Source organism: Rattus norvegicus, chromosome 5 (assembly GCF_021556685.1).
Source record: "Rattus norvegicus strain SHRSP/BbbUtx chromosome 5, alternate assembly SHRSP_T2T, whole genome shotgun sequence".
NCBI classification, from domain to species: Eukaryota; Metazoa; Chordata; class Mammalia; order Rodentia; family Muridae; genus Rattus; species Rattus norvegicus.
In genome coordinates, this window is record NC_141538.1 from 86,441,619 (window position 1) to 86,458,495 (window position 16,877).

Sequence of the window (16,877 nt, forward strand, 5' to 3'; positions counted from 1 at the left end):
ATGGAAAGACCTCCATGCTTGTGAACTGGTAAAATTAAAGAAGTAAAAATGTTTGTTTTACCAAAAAAACAAAAACAAAAAAAAACCCACTACATAAAGATTCAATGCAATTCTATCAAAATTCCAGTCACCTCCTTTACAAAACTAAAAAAAGGCAATCCTAAAATTTATAATGAATTATGAAAACTCTCAATTGGCAAATTGAAAACATAGAAGTTTGGTATTGGTACTAACAGAATACTATGAAGCAATGGTTCTCAGCGTTCCTCATGCTGTGGCCCTTTAACACATTTCCTGTTGTGGTGACCTTCAAGTATAAAATCATTTCCCTTGCTTCTTCATAACTGTAAATTTACTGTATTATGATTTGTACTGCAAATGTCTGTGTTTTCTGATTGTTTTAGACAATCCTTGTGAAAGAGTCCTTCTGCATCTAAAGAGTCATCAACCACAGGTTGAGATCCACTAGGTAGTTAATACAGACAAAAGCAAGCAGGTATAACTATGATCTTTTAACGAAGTTATCAATAGCATAGATGCCTCTTGAATAAATAGAAATAAGAAAATGTCTGATTCACGTGTAGATCCTTCTCCTTTACTTGGTGCAAAAATCAATTGCAAAAAAACTAAGGGTACTATGATAAGACCCAAAATTGTGAGTCATTGAGGGAAAAAATATAAAGAAGACACTTCAAGATATAAGAAAGTATATCACGGACAGACCATGACTCCAGCTGCACGTGTGCATGTGTAGCAGAGGACAGCCTTGTTGAACATCAGTGGGCGCAGAAACCCTTGATCCTGCCAAGGCTCAATGTCCCATTGTAGGGGAATGTCAGGGCAGGGAGGCAGGAGGGAGTGGGTGGGTGGGTGGTGGAACACCCTCATAGAAGCAGGGGGAGGAGGGATGGGATGGGGGCATTATAGACAGAAAACTGAGAAAGCAGATAACATTTGAAATGTAGAGAAAATAAACAATTAAAAAATAAATCTATATAAAACCTGTAAAAAATAGATATAGGCATGAATAAGACTTTTGAAAATGTGCCCTGTAGCAAAGGTGGTAATCTCAGATTCACAAATCAGACTTCATGAAATGAAATGTTCTTGTGCTATATAGAAGTTCTCAAAAGACCAAGTTACAAAGAGTGAGAGATGTCTGACCATTTACATCACTGCCAGAGGATTAATATTGAGGATCTACAAAGAACTCCAAAAGTTAAATATCAAAACATACTGAAATCATCCAATCAATTAATGAACCAATTAATTGAACAGAATATTCACAAAAGAAATATTAGTGGTATTTATATATTAAAAACATGTTCACCAACCTTATCCAACAGGGAGAGGCAAATTAACACTGTTTTAAATCCCACTGTATTGTATTAAAATGACACTCATCAAGGAAAGGAATAAATACTGATAAGTGTTAGTGAGGGCTGGGACGATGAACACTTAAATGACATTGCTGGTGGAAATGCAAACTACTTCATTCACTAATCACATCAATTCCCCAAAACAATTAGACTAGAAGTTGTGTATGGCCCATTCCTGGAAGTATACTGGACAGGGATTTAATTGGGAAGCCACAAGAACAGTCACATACTCATGATCATTGTTATTCCACTTATAAACAAGATATATCTATATCTTTATCTATATCTTTATCTATATTTATAGCTATACCTGTATCTCTATATCTATAGCTATATCTCTATATCTATGTATCTATATATCTATTTTATATATCTATCTCTATATCTATCTATATCTATCTATAGTATATATATTATAATATAATATATATAATATAATATATATATGATGAGGAGGGAAGATGTATTTGCCAAGATAGAGTAGAACATAAACATAAAATGAGGATTAATATAGTAAGAAGAAAAAGTGAATATGAGTATAATAAAGTAATATATAGATATTGAATATGAAAAATGTTTTGTATTCAAAGTAAAGTAACTAAAGCTTTTCTTTAAAAAATTACGGTAATGAGGGTGAATGAGGAGGGGAACAGCCATAAAAGGGGAGGGGGAGGGTTTGGGGGGCTAATGGACAGGAAACTGGAAAACGCAATAACATTTGAAATATAAATAAGAAATACCCAATTTAATAAAAATGGAAGAAAAAATAAATAATGAAAAGAAATGGTTTCCTTTAAAAAATTAGTATGCATGCACACACACACACTCGCGCGCGCGTGCGCGTGTGTGTGTGTGTGTGTGTGTGTGTGTGTGCAGGAATCAGATCTCTCCTATGTGTGTCCTGTAGACCAAACACAACCTTCGATTTGGCCACTAACATCTTTACCTGCTGAGCCATCTCCCTGCCCCCTAAAAGTTTTCTTTAGCAAGTAAAAGTGACAGAAATATTTAGGTGCAGGGGATCAATAGGTTTTCATTATGGAACTGTAATTGATTCATCATTTACATACCAATTCAGTGTTCTGGCCATATTGATATACCTCTTAAATTATAACTAGCACAGTTTAACTCACCTTTATTTATACTAAAATAAATAATATAGTTATTTTTATACTATTTTTTAAAGTTAGTCTTCTTTTCAAGTATGGTAGCCCATATAAATTTTAGTCCCAAAACTTGGGCATTAGAGATTGGTGGAACCCTTTCATTTCCATGCTATCTATATCTACATAGTATGTTTAAGGCAGGCAAGAGTTATATATCAAAACATGCACACGCACACACCATATATATATATATTTAAAAAAGGGTTTACTATAACAGTTACTAACATTTAATTATGTATTTCAATACCTTCTAGAAGAAATGAATAAATTTTAGACCTTTGTATTTTCTTTGTTATTGAATAATAGTGATATTTCATGATATACTGAAAAGCAGTATTTGATCTGTGTGTGATTGACAAAAGAAATCTACAAGATGCACCTGGCTTGTGGAACTTTGGCTGCCTTGACTGAAATTCTAGTTTACAAATCTAAAGTTTGACATATATGGAAATTGGAATGAGTCTTTTTCCTTCCTCACAGGCTTTCCAACAATACACGTAAATGTATTTTCTCACTTTCAGCCTAAGAGGCATCTGTGGCTCCAATGATTGATCCACAGTATATAGTCACTATGTCTTCAGCATCTCCAACTTCCAAGTCAGGATGCCTCACTCTCAACACTATGGTAGCAACACCTTAGGGCCAGTCATTGTCAATTTAGGGAGTTGAGCTGAGCTCTGTAGGATATGTAGCAGCAGCATTCTCACTCCTGTCTTTCGGGTAACAATTGTTCAAACATGTCTGCTTTCTAACATCTATGTACTTTATTATCAAAGCATGGAAGGCATCAACCCAAATGTCATAGTTACCTGTATCTGAGGATCAATACATAATTAATTTTAGCTTTAAATAGAAGTATACATCTATCCTGACCACAAAACACATAGATGGCATGTTCAGATGAGGCTGAGAAATGGTAGCCAGGTGAGCTTCCTCTGAGAGGCTAGGCAGCTCACTTAATTCTTCATCTTTAGATTTGAAATAGTGTTTTAATTGGCAATAGTGTTTAAATGAGTGTTTGAAGACAGGGCATGGGCTCCAAGGATTTGGGATTATTAAGTACTATACACAAACTTTGTCTAAAATGCCTGTACACTTAAAAAAAACCAACTAAATTCTAGGATGATCTTTTCTCCAATCCCCACACTGACACTCTGGTTTATGCATCTCTTAAAAGGCTCAACAATATTCTCAGGATAGCAAGCAGTAGGAATTGAGAAAATAACAAAAGACCAAGTCTTTAATTTTACTTTATCTTTATTTTTTTCTTTGACCCAAGCTGCCTCTGTGAGGTGGAATACCTATACATAACAAAAGAAGGTAGCATTAGCAGAGAATAGGAAATTGCATTTTGAGAAATTATCACAAGAAAAAAGCGCTTGGATAACCATGGAAACCCTCCAGTCACATCAGAGTGAATGTTTGTTTTTTCAAAGGAATCCTTGAGTTGTCTTTTGTTTCTTTGAAATTGGGTAGAGGTGGGTCATGTATGTCATAGAAGAGAGGAATGAAAGATTTTCTATTACTGTCATTCTCATAAATGACATCTTAGAAGTGTGTGTGTGTGTGTGTGTGTTTGTGTGTTTGTATATGTGTGTGTTTCTGTATGTGTGTGTGTTCACGCATGCTCGTGGGCACATGAATCTTTTGTGTGTGAATATATATTTACATCTATGTAGGCTAATTTTTCACTCCAGGATGATTTGATGTTTTTCAGGGCCAAATGGCAAAGGTTGGGATAAAGCTAAGTATATTTGAAAGTGCAGATATTTTGTTTCAGACCTGTCTTTGTGTCTGGGAACACTTCAAAATATTTCCATCATGAACTCTGTTTTCAATTCAAGCCTTCATCACTGTACACTGTGAATCTGGAGTCTACTCCGATGCCCTCAGTTCAACATCAGTTCTCTTTGGATTACTTGAAAGGGCATTCAGCTTAGGTTAACGCTCTTTAGATTCCTCGTTCCCAATTATGTCTCTAATGGGGCCAGAAAGGTCCTTTAAATCTGTAGCTTGATCATACTGCTGAAACTGTTCATAGACTACCTACTGTCTGAAGGATACAGTTCATGATTCTTCATCCGTCTCACAGTATGGTCTCTGTGAACCTCTTCAGATTTAGCATTTCTTCTGATCCTCTTACTTTCTCAACGCCATCAGGACCACAAGTACCAGACTACCTTCCTTTTCTCAAACTACTCACTTTCCATCAGCTTTGCACTCTGTTCTGTTCTCCCAAACTGAAAGGACCAGCACATATCTCATCCATCCCCATTGTCCCTCTTAGATCGTTTTCATGACAACCCTGAGCTGACTCATATGCCTGTTCTGCACTGTTTCAGACAAACTGCAGCCCATGCATTCAACACAAAGTTAAATAATGGTTTCTAGTGCTTTCATACTCTTTATATACTTATATTATGTTGAATTTGCAATGTATCCTTACTGATCACTCATAACCAAAGCATGAACATAGATATTCCATTTTGTACTTTTCTAGTTCTTAGTTTGTAATGTCAAAATATAAAACAAATTCTCTTCAATTCCTTATTGAATAATATATAAGAAACTAATGAACACATACATGAATAAGTTAATGAATCCACTACTCAGTAAACACGTTCTGAAAGTCAGTTATGCTCATGCAGGAAGCCCTGGTTTTTTGCTATACCACTAATGTGCTATTTAGTTTAATATTAAACAATAGCACTTGTTAAATATTGCACTAAATTTCTTATTTATCTTTTTTCTACTTCATTTTTTCTTTCTTCTTTCTTCTCTTCCTTTTCCTTTCTCTATCTCTCCCCTCTCTCCTTCATCTCATACTTGCTTGTTGAAAATGTATTACCAAGCACTGGAATTTAAACTGAATATTTGTGAGCATAACATAAATTCTCATCTAACAGGAATAAACTTATACATAATTAGCAAAAGTATCACATGCCCTCCAAAGGTGGAAAGTGCAATGTTAAATACTAAAATGGTGAGAGGCTTTGCATTTATATGATTGAGGAAAATGTTTATCTGAAATGAGAGGGCATTTAAATCATCCCTAAAAGATGAACACTTCTGGGAATATAACAAATGTAAGTACATGGGGAAATGGAAACAAAGACCTTCACACAGAAGAAAATTGCTGTCCTAAGGAAAAAAGTAGAGGAATGACAAGAGATAAAATCGGGCTATTTACAAAAACCTGAAAATTGTATCTTTGGTTAAGATGTATGACTTTCTTACCACATGTAAAAAAAATTAATAAATCCAGTTAATTAACCTTTTCTCTGTTTTCCCACTTTTCTTGTTATTAAATCTCTCCTCCAAACAGGATTTCTTCAGCAAAGTTTCCATCACTTCTAGAGGAAACATGAACAATCTAAACTTGCGGCATACTAAAGAAATACTGCACGACCAAGTTTTCAGGGGCGATGAAGCTTTACTTGGTGTTTGGCAGCTGTCAAGTTTCATGGAATAAATTCTCTTACTATGACCATTTTAAAGTAAATGACAAGATGTCAAATATTTAGAAAAATTCTTATAAAATTTATTAGTTCCCTGGAAGTAAAACATCTAGGCTTTAGAATACTGCTAGAAATGCACTGTAAAAATTCAGATTGTTTTAGAAGTGATTTATATAAAAATGAGCTTTTTAGTTATGGTTTGAGCCTGACATATTCCTAATATGCTTATGTTTTAAGCACTTATTCCCTGATGGTGCAGAACTCTGGAAGGGTGTAGAAGTTCTACAAAAATGTGCTCTAGATGAAGGATGTAGGAAAGTGAGCCAGGTGTTTGAAGATTCTAGTTCTGACTTCTTTCTCTTTCTTAATCCACTTGCATGTGCACAAATGTACTGGAAGTTCCTGTTGTCATGACTGAGCCACTCCTCAATTCCTTCTTTAAGAAATGGACTTCGATCCACTAAATACTGAACCAAGTTTTATATAGTATATAATTTCTTCTCATAAATTGCTTATGTTTGATATGTTGGTCACAGACTTCAGGATAAAATTAAGATGGTTTGTGACATTCTTCACCTTGTGGTTCATGGGATGCAAGATATGAAAAAATAATGAGAGCTGTCCCATTACAATAAAAAGAAATGGCTGGAGACATGGCTCAGCCATTAAAGGCCAGGCTCACTACCAGAGATGCAATAGGCAACAATTTTTAGAAAGTTCATAGAAGATTAAAGAAAACAGCTTCCTGGTTGATGAAAGCTTGTGGTCTTACATGGTATTTCCAAACACATAAAATTTCTTGTTTATATAATATGTGAATAGACTTTTAAGGCAGAAATTACTCTAGAATTCATCTTTTCATTTTTGATTGCTTTTACTCATTACTCATAATTATTACAGTTATATCTGTGTATTTCATCAAAAATCAAAACATAAGGCATACAAGGGAATGGGTGTGACAGAAGAATCACTGTGAGCCTGTAACAATTGCGACTGTTACTTTCCACAACAACCAGGGTATTTTGCGAATAACCCAGGAAATATACAGTGGGTGAGTCTATGAGGGGAGTTCCAGAGGGAAGTGAAAAGGAAGTGCCCACCTTGATTATCTGTGGTGATTATCCATATAGACTCAGCTTCCTGACTGAAGAACCAGGAAAAGGGGAAGGTACATTCCATACAACCATTTATCTCTTACTTTTTTGTAACTGTGGAGGCAATGTGACCAGCCACCTCAAATTCCTTTATGATGCCTTGCTGTGAGCAATAAGCAATATGCCTTCAGATGTTTAGCCAAAACACACTGTTGTTCTGCTGATTGTTGTCCTCTAGTTTGTCAAATCAGTGAGAAAAATAATTGACACAATGATCCTTTAGTAATTTTACTAATTATAAGTAAAATTCAAATGGGATATAGAAACATTTCAATGTGGGAAATACTCATTAATCAAAATAGCACAGGAAGCTTCTTTTTAATTGAACCATAATATTCATTTGTATATTCAGCAGTTACATCTTTATTTTTTGGGTAATACACATTGAAAATGCACATTTAATTAAAAGTCTTAACTGGTTTTCACCAGGTATACATTACCCATGTAACTACCAATCAGAGCAAGAGATCACTTCCAGCATTCTCCAAGACTTCTTTGTATGCTCGTTTTTTTCTTTACTTCCAGAAGAAAATTGCTCTTTTACTTCATCATAACTCAGCGGATGGTTTGGTAACTTTTGAATGATTCACAAATCTTATGAAATATTCTAGCCCTTGGTCCTGCCAAGACTGTAGATCCCATTGTAAGTTCACATACAGTTTTAGTGTATAGCTACCAACCACTTCTCAAATCTAGTTCATCTTTTTAATATTTTATTTTTTTATTTTTTACAGTCCAGTCATTATCTTTTTCCCAGTCTGACCTCTGACAGTTTCTCATCCTATTCATCCTTCTCCCTGCACCCTTGTGTCCCTAAGAGGATGCAGCACCCCTGGCCTCCTCATTCCCTGGGGCCTCAAGTTTCTTGAGGGGTAGGCATGTCTTCTCCTATTGAAGCCAGACCAGGCAGTCCTCTACTGTATATGTGTCCAGGATCTTGGACAAGCTCATGCTGCCTGGTTTGTGGCTCAGTGTTGGAGAGATCTCACGGGGCTGTGTTGCCTTCCTCCTCAGTTTATTCCAGCCTCTCCCTAATTCAACAGCAGGGAATCCCAACTTCAATACATTGATTGGGTATAAGTATCTGTATCTGTCTCAGTCTGTTACTTGTCAGGCTGCTCAGAGGACAGCCATGGTCATGGTAGGTTCCTGTCTGTAAGCACACTGTAGCATCAGTAATAGTGTCAGACCTTGTAGCCTTTCCTTGAGATGGATCCTAAGTTGGGCCAGACACTGGACCTCCTTTCTCTTGGTCTCTTCTCCATGTTCTTTTAGAAAGGCACAATTCTGGGTCAGGGTTTTTGACAATAAGATGACAACTCCATCCCTCCATTTGATGTCCTGTCTTTCTACTGGAGGTGGACTCTATCTCTCCTCAATGTTGAACATTTCATTTAAGGTCTCTTCCTTTGAGTCCTGAGTGACTCTCACCTCCCAGGTCTGTGGTACTTTCTACTGGGTCCCCTTACCTCTCACCCCTTGAGGTTGCATATTTCATTCATTCTGATGGCCCTCATAGCTTCTCTCTTCCCTCTCTCCATACCTAATCAATCTATCATCTTTCAAATGCCTGTGTTTTACCTGTCCTTGCCTTTCCCCCATCTTATCTTCTCCATATAAACCACTCATCTTTTTAAATTGTCTTTATAGTTTAGTCCTTTTGTTGAAATCATGCTGTTTTATTATTGGAACTACATTTCCTTTTATGAATAACATTTCTCATTGAACCTTGCAATTATACTTTCTTCAGTTCTCTCTGTGTCTTAAGAACTACTAGTTTTGCTTCTGAATAATACTGCAATATCTCATCAAATCTTCCTGGGAGTGTTCCTACAGATGTATGGGTTCCCACATTCTTGCTCTGGGTCAGCAGATTGTGCCAGTGTCTTTTTCTTATTGTCTCTGATGATGCCAATGCCTGAATTTCTCATGACTTCACTTGTCTGAGCTGAATCCAGAAAATGGCATGTGCCATTTTCACTGCTATTATACTTAGAACTTTATTTCTTCTCTAACTGGTTTTATTTATTATTGGTCTTAACTTCTTTGTTTACCTCTCAGTTTCTTACCATATTTCTGTGACCATGGTATTTACCTTTAGAAGAAATTCCAACCTATCTATCTTTGGACTTCCACCCTCTGTGAAAACTTGTTTCTCTGCTCTAGGTACTTTGGCTGATCCAATAATCAATTCCTGTCAAGTTAAGCTTACTAAAACCTTTGGACTTTCATATTTTCATATTTTAATATGTCAGTCTGATTTTGATAGTCAATCTGGCATATGCTCTGATAGGAAATGCAGTTTTTAGAATGGTAGTTCCTAACATTTTGGTCACATTGGTTCTTTAGTTTTGACTATTCACATTCTGCTTTGCTTACTCAGACTGGCTCTCCATCTGGTGTTTATCTGCCTTTTCTCATAGTTCCTTTTATACAACTCACCATAAATCATTTAAATTTCAGATAGCAATGGTCATTTAAATGTCAGTTTGGTAAAGGCAGCAGTTGTTTTTCTCATTTTAAGTACTATTTTGAATTTAAAGGTATGAGACAGTGTATTTAACATCACAAAATGAGCAGGAACCAGGGCTAGGTTGTAAAATTATAGCTAGCTTGGGTTCATTTTGTGTTTACTATTCTAAATTAGGAACATTACATTCAGTTGATCATCAAATGGTTGACAAGTGAAAAAATAAATGTGTGAATGTGAATCAACATATTAATACCTATACTTAAATGAATAAATAAAATATATAAGAATAAATGGAAACCAGTGTCAACAACAACAGTCAATTTTATATAGTATATACCATTATTTTCTTCTTTATAACACTATATTTTTTAGGACCTCAGTTTTCCCCCTCATATTTCCTTCTAATACATAAACATACATGCATACATACATACATATACATATATTTATACATCAAATATATGTAATTATACATATATTATATAATGTTATTTTGTGTCATGTTTAATATTCTTTCTTGCATATTCAAGTGGATAAGTTGATTTAACTGCGCAATTTCAATAACATACATCCCTGAGATTAGAGTAAATATTATTCTGTTCCTCATATGTTTTCCAAATTTATTGCTAATGTTAGAATTCCTAGCAGTTTCCTTGGTTTCTCTATCTTTATCTCATATTAAAGCTTGTCTCTGATTTTACTACTGTCATTTTCCATTTCTTTCCATCTACCCTTCACATTTCTACCATCTCATCAACTCTAATTCTTGCTGTCTCTGTTTCCGAGTGCCTTTCATACATCTTCCTGTTTCCATGTTGGGCCACTTTCTTCTCTTACTTAAACTCCCTTAAAACACAAAGTTCTCACAGTCTTCACCAGGGGCACATTGAGTAAAACAACATAGAAAAGATTTATACAATAATTTGACAATCACAAGTTCCTTTGTTCCCTATTAATTGCCAATGTCAACATCACAACAGTAGAATCCAATAGAACAAGGACTTCCTTCCAAGATGTCAGAATAAAGCACCTGCATAAATGAAGAAGGAAGGTAAGCTTATTTTAGGTATAGTAATAACTTAATTTATATCCTTATTTAGAATTCAACTCTCTAAAATGAAAATATATATATATTCCTCCTTTGGTGCTACTTTAAAATTTGTTTTATTTATTTATATTGCAAATGCTGTCCCCCTTTTTACCCACCCCAAGACTTCCTTATTCCATCCTCATCTCTTTAAGTCTGAGAGGCTATTCCGTCACTCTCTCCCCTCCTCCACCCACCTCATGTCCCACCTTCTACATCCACTTTCTCTGGGGCATCAACTCTCTATAGGATTAGGCACATCCTCTCCCACTGAGGACATATAAGGCAGTCCGCTGCCATATGTGTGCCAGGGACCAAAACCAGTCCATGTATGGTCTTTTCTTGTTGGCTTAGTTTCTGGGAGTTCCTAGTACTCCAGCGTAGTTGATACTGCTGGGTCTTCCTATTTCCACAGTTCAGCTTCTTCAGTCCTTCTCCTAATTCTTCCATAGGAGTCCCTGGTCAGTCCAGTGGTAGGTTGTATGTATCTACATCTCTCTCAGTCAGCTGCTGATAGAACCTCTCAGAGAATAGCCATGCTAGGTTCCTATCTGCAAACATACCATGCATTGATGCCTGCCCATGGGATGGATCCCAAGTTAAGCTGGTCACTAGATAGCCTATCCTCCAATCTCTGACCCATTTGTCTGTTTGTCCCCACATTTCTTTTAGTTAGGAACAATTGTCTGGGTCAAAATTTTGAAGGTAGCTTGGTGACCCTATCCGTATTGGATGTCCTATCTAAATACCAGAGGTGATCTCTTCAGCTTCTCTCTTCCCACTGTTGGGCACCATGGCTAAGGTCATCCCCATAGATTACTTTGAGCCTCTCATCCCAGGTCTCTGAGACATTCTAGAGGTTCTCTCTGCCCCTGAGCACCCCCCCAACAGCCACATATTTTCATTTATTCTCCTGGCCCTCTGGCTTCTCTCCTGTCTTCCCCAATACCTAATCCTGTCCCCGTTCCTTTCCTCTTTCCCTCTTCCACCCAGATCCCTTTCTCCCCATGCCTCCCATGATTATTTTGTCCCTTCTTCTAAGTGGTACTGAAACATCCTCAATTGAGCCTCCATTCTTGTTAAACTTCTTATGTTCTGTAGGTTTTATCATGTGTGTTCTGTACACTTTAGCTAATATCCATGTATCTGTGAGTACCTACTATGTCCTTTTATGTCTGGGTTACCTCACCCAGGATGATGTTTTGTAGTTCTATCCAAATGCCTGAAAAATTCATGGTGTCCTCAGTTTTAGTAGCTGGATAGTTTTCCATTGTGTAAATCAACCACATTTTCTGTATTAATTTTTGTTGAAGGACATCTGGGTTGTTTCCAGCTTCTGGCTCTTACAAATAAAGGTGCTATGAACATAGTGGAGCACACATTTATATCACACAGATAGTAGAGCATGGCGGGTCCTTGAATTGTCTGTGGTAATAGCTTCATCATACTGACTAGTTGTACATGATTAATGCTGAAAACTTACATATACTCCTTGCAACAGTAAAGACAAGTTTTGTTTTTATATGTTCTTAGTTCAGAAAGTTTTCTATAATTGGAACATTAGGCTTCTATAGAGAAGAAAACAATATATACAGTAAACATTCTATGATTTGTAACACGATATCTAAGCTGTTTAAATTGTATGGCATAACTGAATGTGCACGACAAAGTACACATAGTAGGTGTTCAGAATCAAGGATATAATGTACTTGTGGAATATTACAAGTCTAAGCACATTGATAAACACTACAGATTTATTTCATTATGAATTTGATTACTATTTAGCCTTCATCATACAATCAGAAACCTTCTATTGTTGACCAATTTTCATGATCCTAACATTGAATTTCATGACCCTGTATAGGATCAAGAATCACGGTTTAAGAATTCTGACTCTAAATCTGGATTTTAAATTTGAACATTTGTGTGTTGCCTCTGTTTTACACTACTTTCCACAGTTTGCATATCTGCTGAATTTATGTTGCAAATATTGTTAGGTAATTATGAATTCATTTTTCCTCATCTATTATTTGATTGGAAAGGAAGGACCCATGTTAAAATAGATTTAAAATCTATTCAGGGTGGGGAACATTTGTCTTACAGGCTGGCAGCGTGCACAAATAAATGTTCCTATGGGTACACAGTTTGTAAGACACAGTGACATTTTAGACATAATCAAAATAACTAGTCAGAGTGCTGTTTTTGACTGTTTCATTAACGTTTCAAAGACAGTGCTATTAATAATAAAGAAATGAATAATGGGATATTTTTCCAGTACTTGGAAATTTATAAATCTATCTCAAAACAATTAGATTGCTCATGATGGAGTAGCTGCAACTCAAGTTTCTCTTCATTATGAAACCAAAACCATTTTAAATCGTGTAATAAATACTAAAATAACACAAATGAGAAGTAATGTACTTTAAGTGGATATTGCAAAAAATAGGGCAAGTAGATAGAATCGTCTCCTAGCTGTATATCTGGCAAATGCATGCCGCAATCTAAATGCACAGTCACCACAGTCATTATCCTTGCAAAGACTGTCAATGTCCTGTGTTAATGAGAGGATGGGAATTGAAACTATCATACATTCACAGTGGAAATGGGAATAACTGTATGCATTTTATCTGCTAGTTTGAAGCAATCTATTATCTACCTATTCTACTTCTACTACAAGTATCTGTGAATAAAGTGGTGTATAAGCCTAGCCATAGCAGTCATGTTCGTGGCAACTTTAGCTTAGTAATAAACAGAATCCATCAGGAGATCTGTTTCTTGTAATCAACTCTCTTTTATTCCAGAGCACACAATTAAAACCTAGCAAATTTATGAATTTTAAAAGCATTGTGTGAAACTGAGGAATGTGCATATAAGAAGCACATGTATAATTTATTTTACAGAAGGCTCAGTATTTTGCAAATAGAGGAAGTTATGGTTGAGAAACGTGAGAATAGAATGATTTCCAATGGTGCTATGTGATTCTTCCTGGGACAACATGTACAAATGTCTATTCACTTCCAAAAATAAGTACCGTTGACAGACCAAAGGAATGATGCCAACCAAGGCTAACTTGGTGACCTAATGAGTTCATTGGAATTACTTACATACACATGCAGGAGGGGTTACATAGATAACCAGGGCAGGTCCAGACAGTTTCATCACTGAAAAACCATTCCAGTCAGGTGTGATGGCACACAGAAATATGGATCCTAGTGTTCCCTCTACCATTCATACACTGCATTAAAAGGAGGATCTCCCCAGTAGTTAATTTTTGTTTGAAAACTTGGGAAGGACTTTGGGAAACAGGTAACTTTCTGAGCCTCTACACCCAGTTAAGTTTCATGGGCTTCCTAAGAATTGCACATGTCACAAGCTTCTTGAAACTCACCCATCTCTCTCCTCCCTCCACTAGAGAAGGATTCAATTCAGGAAAAATTAGTATTTAACTAATAGCAAATAGAGATAGAATGTTCCCCCCCCAAAAAAAGACCAAAACCGTAAGTGGTGACACATATTGCATATATAAATTTACCCCCAAAATTTATTGGCTATCTTTGTAACACAGGGAATAACCTTTAAGAATCATGCCACTATTCTATATTTTGATCTGGGATCATTCATGTAGCTTTATACTTTATGTTGAAATCACTTAATTGCATATCTAAGCAAATTAAAATCTAAACATTTTAAACACTGTAATGTATTCATACTCATAACCATTCTTTGATATATAGTGTTATTCCAAAATTAACTAAAATTTATAAAGTGACTGTCAATGTGACATCAAAAATCATGTAACTCCTCTGATTCTGACTGCTGGGGCTGAATCTCCCGGAAGTATAACTAAATTGATTTTTGATGTGAGAAGCTACCTCAGGTTTCTCTCTTGACTTTCACAAAATGATGAAATGTAACATGAAATTCTCAGTTAAATAAACCCTTTCTTGTCTAAGTAGCATTTACATGAGTGTTTTATCATAGGAACAGACATTAAAAAATGAACAATGACCTTAATGGAGTTTGGAAGAAGCTTTCAAATTATTTTCTTACACAATTTATTTTCCTGTTAGCTTTCTTTTATGTTAGGTCATTTCACAGAGAGGAGGTAGATGTGGGGAAAGAGGAGGTGGGAGAGAGCTGGGAGAAATGGAAGGAGAATTAACTGAGATTGTGATATATTGTATGCGACAAGACTATTTTTTAAAGAGCAAGTGAGGAATAATTGCTGGTTGTCGAGGAGAGTATTTCATAACTATAATAAGGTTATAGAAATATGGATTTTGTTTGCTAAGGTTTAGGGCAAGGCAGGGAAATATTTTACTTTTATATTATTTTTAATTATTTTAAATAAATAAAAGATAAATAAAAAGTACCATAACTAGGTATTTTTTGGATTGGTAGCTCATTCATAAACATACTTCTACTGCATACAATTTAATATTGTCAATCTGAGTGATTTATATGGGGCTTTAATATGGGTCTTAGAGAATTTGAGAATAGCTGTAGGGTAGAACATTTGAGTATCATGTTCAAGTCCCTTATGTACTAAAAAAGGACTACAGAAGGTTAAACATCAGAACAACAACAACAAAAACAAAGTAACCATGAGTTTCACTTTAGGTACCTATTTTATGCCTGAGAAATACATTTTTTTTGCTTTATGGAAAATTTATTACAACTCTCCAACCGCTCATTACTTCTTCTCAATGTCTTGCTCTGCAGCTTCTTTCGCCCTCTTTCCTCGGATGCCAAAGAGCCAGGCATTGGCTTGGGCCATGCGATGGCTGGGGAAAGCCTTACAGTTCTTCTCCTCTTCTGTGATGGCTCTGGCCTTTTCCTTTTTGTACACATTCCGGATGGGCATCCCATGTCCTGTTAGCTGCGTGGCCAATTTAAGTTCTTCAGCAGAATTGTCTCCTTCTTCGGAGCAGAAGGCTTCCTGGGTAAAAGTGTGAGCTTGGAGCGATGCTCCTTCAGGCACTGCACGTTGACCTGCAGTGACTCAGTGGATTTGTTTCGCCTCCTTCGGCAGAGGTGCCGATGGTGCCTGTCATTTTCTTGTGGATACCAGCCACCCTGAGTTCCTCCAGGCTGAAGCCCCTGCCAGCCCGGACTTTGGTGTGGTATCTAACAGTAGGGCACCGCACGATGGGCCTGATGGGACCTGACAAGGGGCGAGGGACAATGCGGGGCGCGTTCGTCTGCTGGGCCTTGCGTGTGTGGATCTTGCGTGTTGGCTGGTTGAACCAAGTGTCCACTGGCTGCCAGTCCTTGTGGAAGTGGGGCTTCAGGATCATGCCATTCCGGCTGGGCTCCATGGCTGCCTCCTGTACAGGAGAACGGCCGAGCGGAAAGGACCCGGCACTGCCTTCTTTTTTTTTTTTTTTTTTTTTCTATTTTGAATGTTTTTTTGGTTATAAAAAGTGAAGTTCTTAAATTTTATAGACATACTAAAACTCATAAATATATGAAAATAGATAGCTTTCCTATGCTACTGGTCAGAATTTGAGTTGCATAATGATAATGAGAAGACATTAAGGTAATAAAAATAATGAAGAATACTTATTTTGTTTTTTGTGCCTTTTGTGTACTGTGTGCTATATGTGTTAATGTTCTCAACACTATATCCATGATTATAAGTATTTGATTTTACAGAAAATTATTATAAATACTAGGTGTACTCATATACCCATCCAAAGCTATTGAAATAGAAAATTATGCAGGCAGGTTTATAGTCTAGATTTCACTGCAATTGGATCTATTTTGAATCTAAACAAAATTCCTGGAATGTGGATTGTTTAGTCTTACTTTTTTCCCTTTTAGCAATAGTATATATCACACTTTTTTCTTCTTCAAAACAAGATGGCTTCATAGTTAGGATCCGTGGAAGATAATGTTAGTATACATGGTAGGCTTAATACTCACAGTGCTACATTGAGAAATACATTCATACGAGAGTTTGACTTAAAAGTTCAATAAAAGGGAGAAAATCGTGATTCTTTAAGAATAAAACAAGGGAAGTCTGAACTGAGATGGAAATGACTCCGGAGAAAGATACACACCTTCACCAAATATTTGTGGGGCACACACAGGACTATCCTAAGCAAGTGGTACATCCAAGTGATTGAGGACACACAGATTGACATAGAGGCACATTAGC

The 16,877-nt window shown here is 36.3% G+C and overlaps 1 pseudogene; it reads right to left on the minus strand.

Annotated features, from left to right (window-relative positions):
* Positions 1-15,410: 15,410 nt before the first annotated feature.
* Rpl13-ps6 (ribosomal protein L13, pseudogene 6) lies at positions 15,411-16,076 on the minus strand (annotated as a pseudogene).
* Between the last annotated feature and the right edge of the window lie 801 nt (positions 16,077-16,877).